The sequence below is a fragment of the Scyliorhinus canicula genome, chromosome 17, assembly GCF_902713615.1.
Source record: "Scyliorhinus canicula chromosome 17, sScyCan1.1, whole genome shotgun sequence".
Classification (NCBI taxonomy): Eukaryota; Metazoa; Chordata; class Chondrichthyes; order Carcharhiniformes; family Scyliorhinidae; genus Scyliorhinus; species Scyliorhinus canicula.
The window spans coordinates 113,267,911-113,281,862 of record NC_052162.1 but is presented as its reverse complement, the minus strand read 5'-3'; the positions used below and the strand labels follow the sequence as shown (position 1 = coordinate 113,281,862).

Below are 13,952 nucleotides of genomic sequence, written 5' to 3'. Positions count from 1 at the left end.
CGACAGGTGAGAACCCAGAGGACTGGAGAATAACTAATGTGGTACCGCTGTTTAAGAAAGGTAGCAGGGATAATCCAGGAAACGTTGGCCAGTGAACCTCATGTCGGTAGTAGGTAAATTATTGGGGAGAATCCTCAGGGACAGGATTTAGACCCATTTGGAAACAAATGATTAGCGATAGACAGCATGGTTTTGTGAAGGGGACGTCGAGCATCACTAAGTTGATAGAGTTTTTTGAGGAGGTGACAAAGATGATTGATGTGGGGAGGGCGGTGGATGTTGTTTACATAGGCTTCAGTAAAGGCTTTGACAAGGTACCTCATGGCAGATTGGTACAAAAGGTGAAGTCACACGGGATCAGAGGTGAGGTGGCAAGATGGATACAGAACTGGCTCGATCACAGAAGGCAAAGGGTAGCAGTAGAAGGGTGTTTTTCTGAATGGAAGGTTCTGACTAATGGTGTTCCATAGGGATCTGTGCTGGGGCCTCTGTTGTTGGTAGTATATATAAATGATTTGGAGGAAAATGTAGCTGGCCTGATTAGGAAGTTTGTGGATGACACCGTTGGTGGAGTGGCAGATAGTGTTGAGGATTGTCAAAGGATACAGCAGGACATAGATAGGGCAGCACGGTAGCATTGTGGATAGCACAATCGCTTCACAGCTCCAGGGTCACAGGTTCGATTCCGGCTTGGGTCACTGTCTGTGCGGAGTCTGCACATCCTCCCCGTGTGTGCGTGGGTTTCCTCCGGGTGCTCCGGTTTCCTCCCACAGTCCAAAGATGTGTAGGTTAGGTGGATTGGCCATGATAAATTGCCCTTAGTGTCTATAATTGCCCTTAGTGTTGGGTGGAGTTACTGGGTTATGGGGATAGGGTGGAGTTGTTGACCTTCCAAGAGCTGGTGCAGACTCGATGGGCTGAATGGCCTCCTTCTGCACTGTAAATTCTATTCTATGAGGTTGGAGGCTTGGGCAGAGAAATGGCAAATGGAATTTAATGTTCAACAAATGCCTAATATTGCCCGACAGATGCCTCCCCTTAACAAACCCTGTCTGGTCTTCTCCTATCACCCCCAGCACACAGTCCTCAATCCGTGAGGCTAAGACCTCAGCCAGCAACTAGGTATCTTCATTTAGCAATGAAACTGGCCGGCCGGACCCACTCTGCTCCGGGTCCTTATCCTTCTTTGAAATTAAGGAAATCGAGGCCTGCAACAACGTGGAGGGAAGTTCCTCCTTCTCCTTTGCCTCATTTAATGTCCTTACCAGCAGGGGTCCCAGGTTTCCTGAGAATTTTTTGTAAAATTCCACTGGGAAGCCATCCGGGCCCTTCCCCACCTGTACGCTCCATCACCATCACCAATTCAATGGGAGCTTCCAGCCCTTCCAGCCGGTCCTCCTCCACCTTGGGGAACTCCAACCTGTCCAGAAAATAACTCATTGCCTCCACCCCGGCCGGAGAGTCCGAATCAAATCGTCCCTTGTAAAAGTCCTCAAATACCCCATTCACCCCCACCGGGTCTAAGGCCTTGTTCCCCCTCCTATCCTTCAGCTTTCCGATCTCCCTCGCCACCTCCTTTTTCCTCAATTGGTGTGTCAACATCCTATTCGCCTTTTCCCCATATTCATAGACTTCCTCAACTGCCCTACTGACTTACCCGGAGTCTCCAGCCCAAACTCCATCTGGGGTTTCTGCCGCTCTTTCAACAGCCCAGCCCTCTGCGGCCACCGAGTACCTCCTATCAACCTGCAGGATCTTATCTGTCAACCTCACCATCTCAGCCCGCTCCATCTTGTCCCTTTGTGCACATATCGATATAAACTCCCCCCTGACCACTGCTCTCAGCACCTCCCATAGTGTGAGTGCCGAGACCTCCCAGACATACCTCCGAATAGTAGCCCTCACCCGCTCACAAACTTCCTCATCCGCTAATATCCCACATATAACCTGCACTGCGGGTGCTGCCCCCCCCCCCCTCCGGCGCTGCCCCCCGTCCCCCCAATCCACCTGCAAGTCCAACAAATGCAGCGCATGGTCTGAAACCACAATCGGCAAGTACTCCGAGCTGACCACTCCCGCCAACAATGTCCTATCCATCAGGAAATAGTTGATTCGAGAGTACACCCTATGTACATGGGAGAGAAACAAAAATTCCTTCGCCCTCAGCCTACCAAACCTCCATGGGTCCAATCTTCCCATGCGCTCCATAAACCCTTTCAATTCCCTCGCCCCGCTGATACCCTCCCTGGCTTCGGACTCGACCGTTCCAATTTCGGCAAAATAACTGCATTAAAATCCCTCCCCATTGCCAGCTGGTGCGAGTCCAGGTCCGGAACCTTCCCCAGCACCCGCCTCTTAAACTCAACATCGTCACAGTTCAGGACATAAATGTTCACCAGGACCACCAACAGCCCCTCTAATTTCCCGCTCATCGTTATGAACCTCCCCCTGAGTCTGCTACTATATTCCCCACCTCAATCACTACCCGCACATTTATTAGGACCGCCACATCCCACTTCATATCTAATCCTGAATGGAAGACCTAACCTACCCACCATTTCCTTAGCTTGGTCTGAACCCCAATCTTCAAGTGTGTTTCCTGCAAGAATGCCACATCCGCCTTTAAGCTCCTCAAATGCGCGAACATGCGGGACCTCTTGACCAGCCCCTTCAGTCCTCTCACATTCCACGTGATCAACCTAGTCGGGGGACTCCCCATCCATCCATCCATTCCCCCCCCCCCCTTCTCCCCTCACCAGCCAATCAACCATAGCCCCTCTTGCCCCAGCCTCCGGCCCACGTCACGCAACCCTAGAGGCCCGACCTCGGATGTCCACCATCACCAACACCTTTCTCATCGTACTTCAAACGCCCCACCCCTGTCAGCAGTTCCCTCCCCAACCAAACAAAACAACAATCTAAACCTCTACTAACACACTAATCACCTGCTCACTCCCTTTCATTATCCTCCCAGGTGCTTCGCCTCGCCTGCCTCGCCCACCTCAAGATCTTTTCTTTATCAAGGAACCGGTGCAACCGCACCGCCATCGCCCTCAGCGGCTCGTTTGCCTGCGGCTTCTTCATCAGCGCCCTGTGCGCCCGATCCACCTCCAGGTGCTGGTCGAAGGCCCCCCTCCCCAGCAGCTTCTCCAGCATTTTGGCTACACAAAAGCCAGCGTCTGCTCCCTCGATGCCCACTGGCATCCCCATAATCCTCAAATTTAGCCTCCAGGAGCGGTTCACCACACCCTCTACTTTCTCCTTGAGCCGCTTCTGAGTATCCTTCAACATCCCCATTTCAGCCGCCAACAAAGTAGGCTGCTCCTCGTGCTCCCCCATCACCTCCTCCGCTTTCTGGATCACCTGACTCTGGGTGTCCAACCTCAGCTCCACATGATCGATCCCCGCGATCACCGTCTTTGCCAGGTCCTCCAGAGCTTCTCTTCTCTGCTGACTGAACTTCTCATTCAAAAAGTCCACCAGCTACTCCATCGACCATTGAAGTGGTAGGGCCGGGCCCTTGCTCTCCACCATCTTTCCCTGTGTCGCAGGAAAAGTTTCTTCCTCCAACAGCTCTTTTCTTCTAATAACATTTCTGGTCCACAAATCCATTCACCAATGGAGTATAGTCTTCCTCCACCACTTTTTTGATTAAAACATCCACCATTTAATTGGCAAAAAGGACCAACAAAACCGCCTTGAGCAGGAGCCACCAAATGTGCGACCACTCATACCATGGCCACTATCGGAAGTCGGAAGCAGATACATTAACAGTGTTCAAAAGGCATCTCGACAAATAGGTGGATTAGATGAGTAGAGAGGGATATGGCACTAGGAAGTGCTGAGCGTTTTGGCCAGGGATGGTATTATGATCGGCCCAGGCTTGGAGGGCCAAAGAGCCTGTTCCTGTGCTGTATTGTTCTTTGATTTTTTTTCTCCCACATTATACTGCATCTGCAAATATTTCCCATTTACTTAACCTATTTGTATCCTTTTGTAGACTCCCCACAACCTATTGAGAAGGGACAGCAATGTGATAATGAGCAGATGATCTGTTTTTGTGATGTTGATTGAGGGATAAATATTGACCAGGACACTGGGGGTGACTCCCCGGCTCTTCTTCGAAAATAATGTGAGGTGTTTTAAATCTAACCAAGCAGGTAAGGCAGGCCTCACTCACATCTCACCTGAAAGACGGACTTTCAACAGAGCAGTACTCCCTCAGCACTGCACAAGAGGGCAGGCATGAGTCATGGAGACTTACAGCTTGGAAACAGGCCCTGTGGCCCAACTTGTCCACACCGTCCAGTTTTTACCACTAAGGTAGTCCCAATTGTCCGCATTTGGCCCATATCCCTCTATACCCACCTTTCCCATATAACTGTCCAAATGCATTTAAAAAAAACAAAATTGTACCCGCCTCTACTACTGCCTCTGGCAGCTCATTCCAGACACTTACAACAAAAAATTGCCCCTCTGGACCCTTTTGTATCTCTCCCCCCTCACCTTAAACCTGTGCCCTCTAGTTTTAGACTCTCCTACCTTTGGGAAAAGATGCTGACTATCTACCTTATCTATTCCCCACATTACTTCACAGACATCTATAAGATCACCCCTATGACTCCTATGCTCCACGGAAAAAAGTCCTAGTCTATCCAGCCACTCCTTGTAACCCAAACCATCAAGTCCTGGTAGCGTCCTAGTAAATCTTTTCTGCACTCATTCCAGTTTAATAATATCCTTTCTATAATAGGGTGACCAGAACTGTACATAATATTCTAAGTGTGGCCTTACTAATGTCTTATACAACTCCTGTATTCAATGTTCTGACCAATAAAATCAAGCATGCCAAATGTCTTCTTCACCACCCTGTCCACCTGTGACTCCACTTTCAAAGAGCTATGAACCTGTACTCCTCGATCTCTTGTCCTATAACTCTCCCCAACAGCCTACCATTAACTCAGTAGGTCCTGCCCTGATTCGATCTACCAAAATACATCACCTCACATTTATCTAAATTAAAAATCATCTGCCATTCATCGGCCCACTGGCCCAATTGATCAAGATCCTGTTGCAATCCTAGATGACCTTCTTCACTGTTCATTATGCCACCAATCCTGGTGTCATCTGCAAACTTACTAACCATGCCTCCTAAATTCTCATCCAAATCATTAATATAAATCACAAATAACAGTGAACCCAACACTGATTCCTGAACCAGACCACAGGAGTTTTGTTCTCCAGTCCTGAATGGGGACATGACCTCAGACTGAGCCCTGACTGACAGGGAAGGTGAAGAGGACTGGGAAGAGGCATATGTTGAGTGCAAAAAACATCACAGACCAGGTGAGCCGAATGGTCTGTTTCTTTGATGTCCATTTTATGTCATTTCAATCAGCGGAAAATTTCAGACTTGGAATTGTCAATTCCACAACAAGGATTTGTTTGGGTGCGATGCTGAAAATGAACTGTTTGATTGTGAATTGATTTCAGCTGAGAGTCGTGAATGAACGAGGAGAAATCACAAACAGCAGTTCTTAAAGAGGAACTGATCACCCAGCAAGACACAACTGATTCCACATCAAGGAGATGACACAGGATGTTCAATCCAAAGCTGATTCATTAGACGTCCATTCAGAATATTAAATTCCTGCTAAGTTACAGAGACCTCTAACATCAGCAAAAATAAACCCCAACTGGTCAATTTGGTTTAGTCTTGAGCAGCAGTAAAACAGCAAAGTAATTCTCCCTCTAAAATAATAAATATCTGTCCTCCCAAACGCTCTCTTGTCCTTATTGATTTTAACACTAATTAATCCCACTATTCTCCTCATGTTTCCCCCCAATTCTCCTCCCCTGAAGGTGCTGACCCTCTGGTTCAGTTTCACTCTCACCTGTTGCCCTCCCCAATGTCACCCAGGTGGCTAAATCGTTACACCTGAAGGTAACAAACTGTTTTGCTAAGGGGGGGAGTCACAATCCAACCACTGACTACCCAGATATACTTTGTATCAGGATGACGTCACTGCGCCCCGCCCCTTTTCATTCCAGTCCCAGGGGTTTGGAGACTGGGCTCCGGATGAATAATGGCGGCCCCCAGCTCCCATAATCCCCTTGCGCTGGGAGAACCGCTCTATGCAGCGCGCGAGCGGGCGGCCCGGAACTGCGCATGTTATAGGTAGAGGATATGATGCGCATGTGCGGGAGGTTGCGTTTCCTATTGGCCAAATAGCTGGCGTTACTTGATGTCAACAGTGACTTCCGTTGCCTGGTGTCTTCAGGCGTCGGGTAACCAATGGGAAGATTTGGAAGACCGGACGGACTCTAGTCCTCCAACCAATCCCGGTGCGAGTTTTGTGTGATGAAGCTCGAGCTTCACAGAGATTGCATTTTCTTCCTGTTTCCAACATCTGTGAGTAGAACACTTTCTTTTCTTCCCCTTTCCATTTCTTTTCTCATTCTCACCTTCAATTGGTCACTTGCAGCAACTGAAGGGAAAGGAAGTGAATCCAGGAAGGGTGCAGACTCTGGAAAGTTTGGCCCAGGTATCTCTCTCTCTCTCTCTTAAAGACATTGACATCCTTTGCTCCCTCAGCTTGACACATTTATTTGTCTGGCTAAAAGGATGGTCTCTTTCCTAATGTTCACAATTAAAGGGCTGCTTTCCCCAGGAGATGGCTGACATTTAAGGGACAGTAAATTACTATTGGACAGAGATATGTCTAGTGTTGTTATATGGTATATAGAACATAGAACTGTACAGCACAGTACAGGCCATTCGGCCCACGATGTTGTGCCGAACTAGTCTGAAACTAAGATCAAATCAACCTACTCCCAATCATTATAGTGCATTCCCTATGCCTATCCAATAACCGCTTGAAAGTTCCCAAAGTGTCCGACTCCAGTACCATAACTGGGAGTGCTTTCCATGCCCCAACCACTCTGAGTAAAGAACCTACCTCTGACATCCCTCCTATATCTTCCACCATGAACCTTGTAGTTATGCCCCCTTCATCCACCCGAGGAAAAAGTCACTGAACGTCCACTCTATCTATCCCTCTCATCATCTTATACACCTCAATTAAGTCACCTCTCATCCTCCTTCGCTCCAATGAGAAACGCCCTAGGTCCCTCAACCTTTCCTCATAAGACCTACCCTCCAATCCAGGCAGAATCCTGGTAAATCTCCTTTGCAACCTTTCCAATGCTTCCACATCCTTCCTATAATGAGGTGACCAGAACTGCACATAATACTCCAAATGTGGTCTAACCAAGGTCTTGTACAGTTGCCGCATAACCTCATGGTACATAAACTCAATCCCCCTGTTAATAAATGCTAGCACACTACAGGCTTTCTTCATGGCTCTATCCACTTGGGTGGCAACTTTCAGAGATCTGTGGACATGAACTCCGAGATCTCTCTGTTCCTCCACATTCTTCGGAAACCTGCCGTTAACCCTGTAATCCGCATTCAAATTTGCCCTACCAAAATGAATCACCTCACACTTATCAGAGTTAAACGCCATCTGCCACTTTTCAGCCCAGCTCTGCATCCTATCAATGTCTCTTTGCAGCATACAACAGCCCTCCACATTATCCACTGCTCCACCAATCTTCGTGTCATCAGCAAATTTACTAACCCAACCTTCAACACCATCATCCAAGTCATTGATAAAAATCACAAATAGCAGAGGACCCAGCACTGATCCCTCTGGGACAACGCTGGTGACTGGGCTCCAGGATGAAAATTTGCCATTAAACTTTACATTTATTATTTATGGTTCTGTAATAAAGTACATTTCTTCTTATTTCTAGTTGTGTAATATTGTACTGTAGCTACATTATATATTTCCATTCATCTCTTCCCTCAGAGAGTTTTTAGTCTCTGAAATGCTCTTCCACAGGGACCAGTAGAGGTCGGGATCATTGAAGAGATTTAGGGATAAGTAACGCAGGTTTATAATTGGCAAGTTAGTTCGGGGTTATGGGGAACAGGTCAGGAAATGGAAAGAAAACTAACATACGGAGAGGATGTGGAATCCTTCATTCAAGGATGTGGAATTCTTTACTCCAGGGGACTGTGGAGCCTCAGCCATCAAGTAGTTTCAGGACAGAGATTGATAGGTTTCTAGAAATTGAAGACATCAAGGGATATGAGGATGGTGTGGGGAAATGGTGCTGAGATAGATCAGCGAATGATCTCATTGAATGGTTGTTCAAGCTTGATGGGCCAAATGGCTGACTGTAACTTCTAATTCTTAAGACAGGAAGCAGCGAGCATGGATCTGTCAATGAGCCTGAATCAGCACCTTCAGGGGAATTGGGAGAGCGAATATTAGATACAGCAGAGTGAGAATGGAGGGAGAGTGTGTGGGATGGAGATTTACAGGTTTTGGGGAATGAGAGAGGAAAGAATGTTCCAGGGAAACCATAATTGTCTGTTTTGAATTTCTACCCTGTACTGATGGTGATGTCCTTTGCAAATTATGTTTTACAGGATATTAGAAGAGGAGGAATCTCAAATATCACGTCTCGATCTGGCAGAGTCACTTGGTTCCTTGGGACCCAAATATCACTGGTCTTTGAATCTAGAGGGAGAAATGTTTGCCCGATCTATCTCCTTCAAAAGATTTTAAACATTAGTGTGACTAATAAAGCTCCGAGGCGCACACACACCCCTGAGTGAGAGTGTTCCAGTGCGCTGATTGTGGAAAGAGCTTTAACCAGTTACAGAGCCCAAAAAAATCACACCATTCAGAGCGGGGAAAGACTGTACACGTGTTCTGTGTTGTCAAGATTTCAGCTGATTGCCCAACCTGGAGAGATAGAAGGAGACACAAACCATGGAGAAACTGTGGACATGTAGAGACTGTATGAAGAGGTTCAAAGCCTCCAAGGAGCTGGAAGCTCATCGATGCATTCACACGGGAGAGAGGCCATTCACCTGCTCTCAGTGTGGGAAGGGATTCACTCTGTCATCCACCCTGCAGAAACACCAGCGAGTTCACACTGGGGAGAGGCCATTCATCTGTTCTCAGTGTGGGAAGGGATTTGCTCAATCATTCCACCTGCTGAGACACCAGCAAGTTCACACCGGGGAGCGGCCCTTCACCTGTTCCACATGTGGAAAGGGATTCACTCTGTCATCCCACCTGTTGAGACACCAGCAAGTTCACACTGGAGAGAGGCCATTCACCTGCCCTGAGTGTGGAAAAGGATTCAGTGATTCATCAAGCTTGCAACTACATCAGCGAGTTCACACTGGGGAGCGACCATTCACCTGCTCTCAGTGTGGAAAGGGATTCACTCTTCTGGGCAACCTGGTGAGACACCGGCGAGTTCACACTGGGGAGAGGCCGTTCATCTGCTCTCAGTGTGGGAAGAGTTTCAGTGTTTCATCCAACCTGCAGAATCATAAGCGAGTTCACACTGGGGAGAGGCCATTCACATGCTCTCAATGTGGAAAGGGATTTCGTGATTCATCACACTTGCTGAGACACCAACAAGTTCACGAGTGATTACACGTGTTAGATACTGCTCTCAATTACATCCAGGACTTCATTCCATTCATTCTGGCAGTTGATCAGTCGGGTGGGTCGGATGGTTTCTTTGTGTTCGAATGGTCGGTCTCACGACTTGGCCTCCAGTGGGCTGATGCTCTCTGCGAATACGTGGTTTGAAATTTAACAAGGATGACAGAATGAATGGGTGTTTTTAGACGTTTGAAGATATTTTCTTCCCATTTCTGTTTGGAATCATCAAACTCGTGCCACATTGCCATGAAGATGGGCTATGGTGGTTACATGATTCCTTTGTTAAATTTATCTGGGTGTTTCTCAGAGAAGAAAACGATCAGGATATGAGGGCAAGTTGTCTGAGGTGGTCTAGTAAACTAATTAAGAGGTATGTTGGGAGACGGGCAGTAGCTAATTTTTAAGGAATTATTACATACTTACGAAGGGTCAGTTAGCTCAGTTGGCTGGACGACAGGTTTATGATGCAGAGTCACTTGAACAGTGCGGCTTCAAATCCCGTACCAGCTGAGGTTATCCATGAAGACCCCGCCTTCTCAACATTAACCTCGCCTGAGGTATGGTGACTGTCAGGTTAAATCACCACCAATCAGCTCTCTCTCAAAGGGGAGATCAGCCTATAGTCCTCTGGGACTTTGATGACTTTCGTTTCACATAAATACAACAAATATATTGCTTTAAGGGACAAAAACCCGACAGGAAAAATGATGCAATCTTGGCTAACAAGAAAAGTTATAGATTCCATTAGATCAAAGGAAGAGGTTCATAAAGTGGCCAAAATTGTAGTAAACCTGAGGATTTGGGAACTTGTTTTAGAATTCAGCAAAGGAGGACCAAGAAACTGATGAAGAGAAAATAGAATGTGAGAGCAAACTGGTGAGAAACATAAAAACTGACTGGAAAAGCTCCTATAGGAATGTGAAAAGGAAAAGATTAGCAAAGACCAATGTGGGTCCATTCCAGGCAGAGACAGGAGAGTTTATAATGAGGAATAAGGAAATGGCAGAGAAACTAAACAATGTGTGTCTGTCTTCACGGAGGAAGATAGAGAAATAATTCCAAAAATACTAGAGAAACAAGAGACTCTTGAGCACCAGGAAATTAAAGTATTGGTGAAAGTATTGGTATTAGTTAAAAAGTAATACTGGAGAAATTAATGTGGTTGAAAGTTAATAAATCCCCTAAAGCTGATGCTCTACATCCCAGAGTGTTGAAAGAGGCGGCTGTAGAGATAGTGGATACATTGGTGATCATCTTTCAAAATTCTATAGATTCTGAAATGGTTCCTGCAGATTGGAAGGGGGTAAATGTAACCCCACTAAGGAGGGAGAGAGAAAACGGGAACCACAGACCCATTAGCCTGACATCAGTAGGAGGGAAAATGCGACAATCTATTATAAAGGATGTGGTAAATACGAATTAGGAGCAGGAATAGGCCACTCGGCCCCTCGAGCCTGCTCCCCCATTCAATAAGTTCACGACTGATCTTGAGCAGCACGGCGGTGCAGTGGTTAGCACTGCTGTCTCACGGCGCTGAGGATTCAGGTTCGATCCCGACCCTTGATCACTGTCCGTGTGGAGTTTGCACATTCTTCCCGTGCTTGCGTGGGTTTCACCCCCACAACCCAAAGATGTGCAGGGTAGGTGGATTGCCACATTAAATTGCCCCTCAATGGGAAAAAATGAATTGGGTACTCTAAATTTTAAAAATAGTTCACGGCTGATTGGATTGTAACCTCAACTCCATGTTCCCGCTGACCGCCCGATAACCTTTCACCCCCTTGCTTATCAAGATTCTATCCAGCTCTGCCTTTTAAATATTCAAAGACTCTGCTTCCACTGCCCTTTGAGGAAAAGTGTTCCAAAGAATCACAACCCTCTGAGATAAAAAGGTTCTCCTCTGCCTTAAATGGACAAGTTATTACTTTTAAAGTGACTCCAATTTCTAGATTCTCCGACAAGAGGAAACATCCTTTCCACATCCACCCTGTCAAGGCCCCTCAGGATCTTATACAGTTCAATCAAGTCACCTAAACTCCATCGGACACAAGCCCAGCCTGTCCAATCATTCCTCATAAGACCAGCCTCCAATTCCAGGTATGAGTCCAGTAAACCTTCTCTGAACTGCTTCCAACACATTGACATCATTCCTTAAATGAGAGCAATACTGTACACAGTGCTCCAGATGTGGTCTTACCGATGTCAGAATCACAGAATAATACAGTGCAGAAGAGGCCCTTCGGCCCATCGAGTCTACACCGACACGTGAAATACACCTGACCTGTCTACCTAATCCCTATACATGCCCCTCATAATCTTGCAACACTTATCAGGTCGCCCCCTCAGTCTTCTCTACTTCAGTGAAAACAACCCAAGCCTATCCAACCTCTCTTCATAAGTTAAACATTCCATCCCAGACAACATCCACCTCTGCAACCCCTCCAGTACAATCACATCCTTCCTATAATGTGGCGATCAGAATTGCACACAGTTCTCTCACTGTAGCCTCACCAAAGTTCTACACAGCTCCACCATGACCTCGCTACTTTTGTAATCAAGGCCTCAATTGATAAAGGCAAGAGTCCCAAATACCTTTTTATATCACCATATTAACCTGCCCTTCTGCCTTCAAAGGTCTATTGGCAAACACTCCAAGGTTCCTTTGTTCCTCAGAACCTCCCAGTGTGAGGCCATTCATTGAATATTTCCTTATCACATTACTCCTTCCAAATTGGACCTCCTCACACTTTTCAGGTTTAAATTCCATCTGCCACTTTTCTGACCATCCTGTCTATATCTTCCTGCAAACCACCCGGCCAATCTTTGTGTCATCACAAACAATAGGGGACCCGGCACATATCCCTGTGGTACGCCACTGGACACTGGCTTCCAGACACTAAAGCAGCTGTCTGTCTTCACCCTGTCTCATCCAGCTAAACCAATTTTGAATCCACCTTATCAAGTTACCCTGTATCCCATGTGCATTTGCCTTCTCTATAAGTCTCCCATATGGGACCTTGTCAAAGGCTTTGCAGAAATCCATGTGAACAACATCAACTGCACTACCCTCATCTGCACACCTGGTCACATGTTCAAAAAATGCAATCACATTTGTTAGGCATGACCTCCCTTGACAAAGTCATGCTGACTTCCTGATCAAACCTCGCCTCTCCAAGTGGAGATAGACTTTCTCCTCCTTCTCCAGTTGTTTCCCAACCACTGATGTGAGACTCACTGCTCTGTAGTTCCCTGGTTTATCTCTACAACCTTTCTCAAATAGCGGAACCACATTAGCTGTTCTCCAATCCTCTGGCACCTTCCCCATAGCTCGAGAGGAATAAACAATTTGGGTCAGAGCCCCTGCAATCTCCTCCCTCGCTTCCCACAGCATCCCTGGGACACAATTCATCCGGACCTGGAGATTTGCCAACTTTTAAGCCTGCCAACATCTCCAATACCTTGTCAATACCATTGCCTATGACAATTTTCTCAAGAACCTCACAATCTCTCTCCTGAGTTCTTTATCTACCTCCTCATTCCTTGGGTGAAGACATGTTCATTCAACACCTTACCAATGTCATCTGGATCCACCCACAGAATGCTCCCTTTGACCACTAATAGGCCCTACTCTTTCCCTGGTTATCCTCTTCCCATTGGTATACTGATAGAATATCTTGGGATTTTCCCTACTTTATCAGCCAGAGCTTTCTCACATCCCCTCTTTGTTCTTCTAATTGCTTTCTTAAGCAGCCATCCTGCACTTTTCGTACTCCGCTAATGCCTCCGTTGATGTGCTCCCCTTGTACTTGTTAAAAGCCTCTCTTTTCCTTCTAGTATAACTGAAGCATAACCTCCCTACTTCTGTATTCAATTCCCCCACAATAAACAATAACATTCTATTAGCTTTCCTAATTACTTGCTGTACCTGTATACTCGCCTTTTGTGATTCATGCTCTTGGACACCCAGATCCCTCTGAGTCTCAGAGCTCTGCAATCTCTCACCATTTAGATAATAAGCTTTTATATTCTTCTGGCCAACATGGACAATTACACATTTTCCCACGTTATTCTCCATTCGGCAGATATTTTCCCCCTCACTTAACCTATCTATATACCTTTGTAGCCTCCTAATGTCCTCTTCACAATTTACTTTCCTACCGATCTTTGTATCATTGGAACTTGGGGCAGGAGTTGGCCATTCAGCCCATCGAGCCCGCTCCACCATTCAATACGATCGTGGCTGATCATCCACTTCAATGCCTTTTCCCCCACACTATCCCCATATCCCTTTGTGTTACTGGTATTTAGAAACCTGTCAGTCTCTGCTTTAAACACACTCAATGACTGAGCTCCCACTGCCCTCTGGGGTAGAGAATTCCAAAGATTCACAACCCTCTGAGTAAAGAAATGTCTCCTCTG

The 13,952-nt window shown here is 46.6% G+C and overlaps 1 pseudogene; it reads left to right on the top strand.

Annotated features, from left to right (window-relative positions):
• LOC119951530 overlaps positions 1 to 10,765 on the top strand; it is a 38,766-nt pseudogene extending 28,001 nt beyond the window's left edge.
• The last annotated feature ends 3,187 nt before the right edge of the window (positions 10,766 to 13,952 follow it).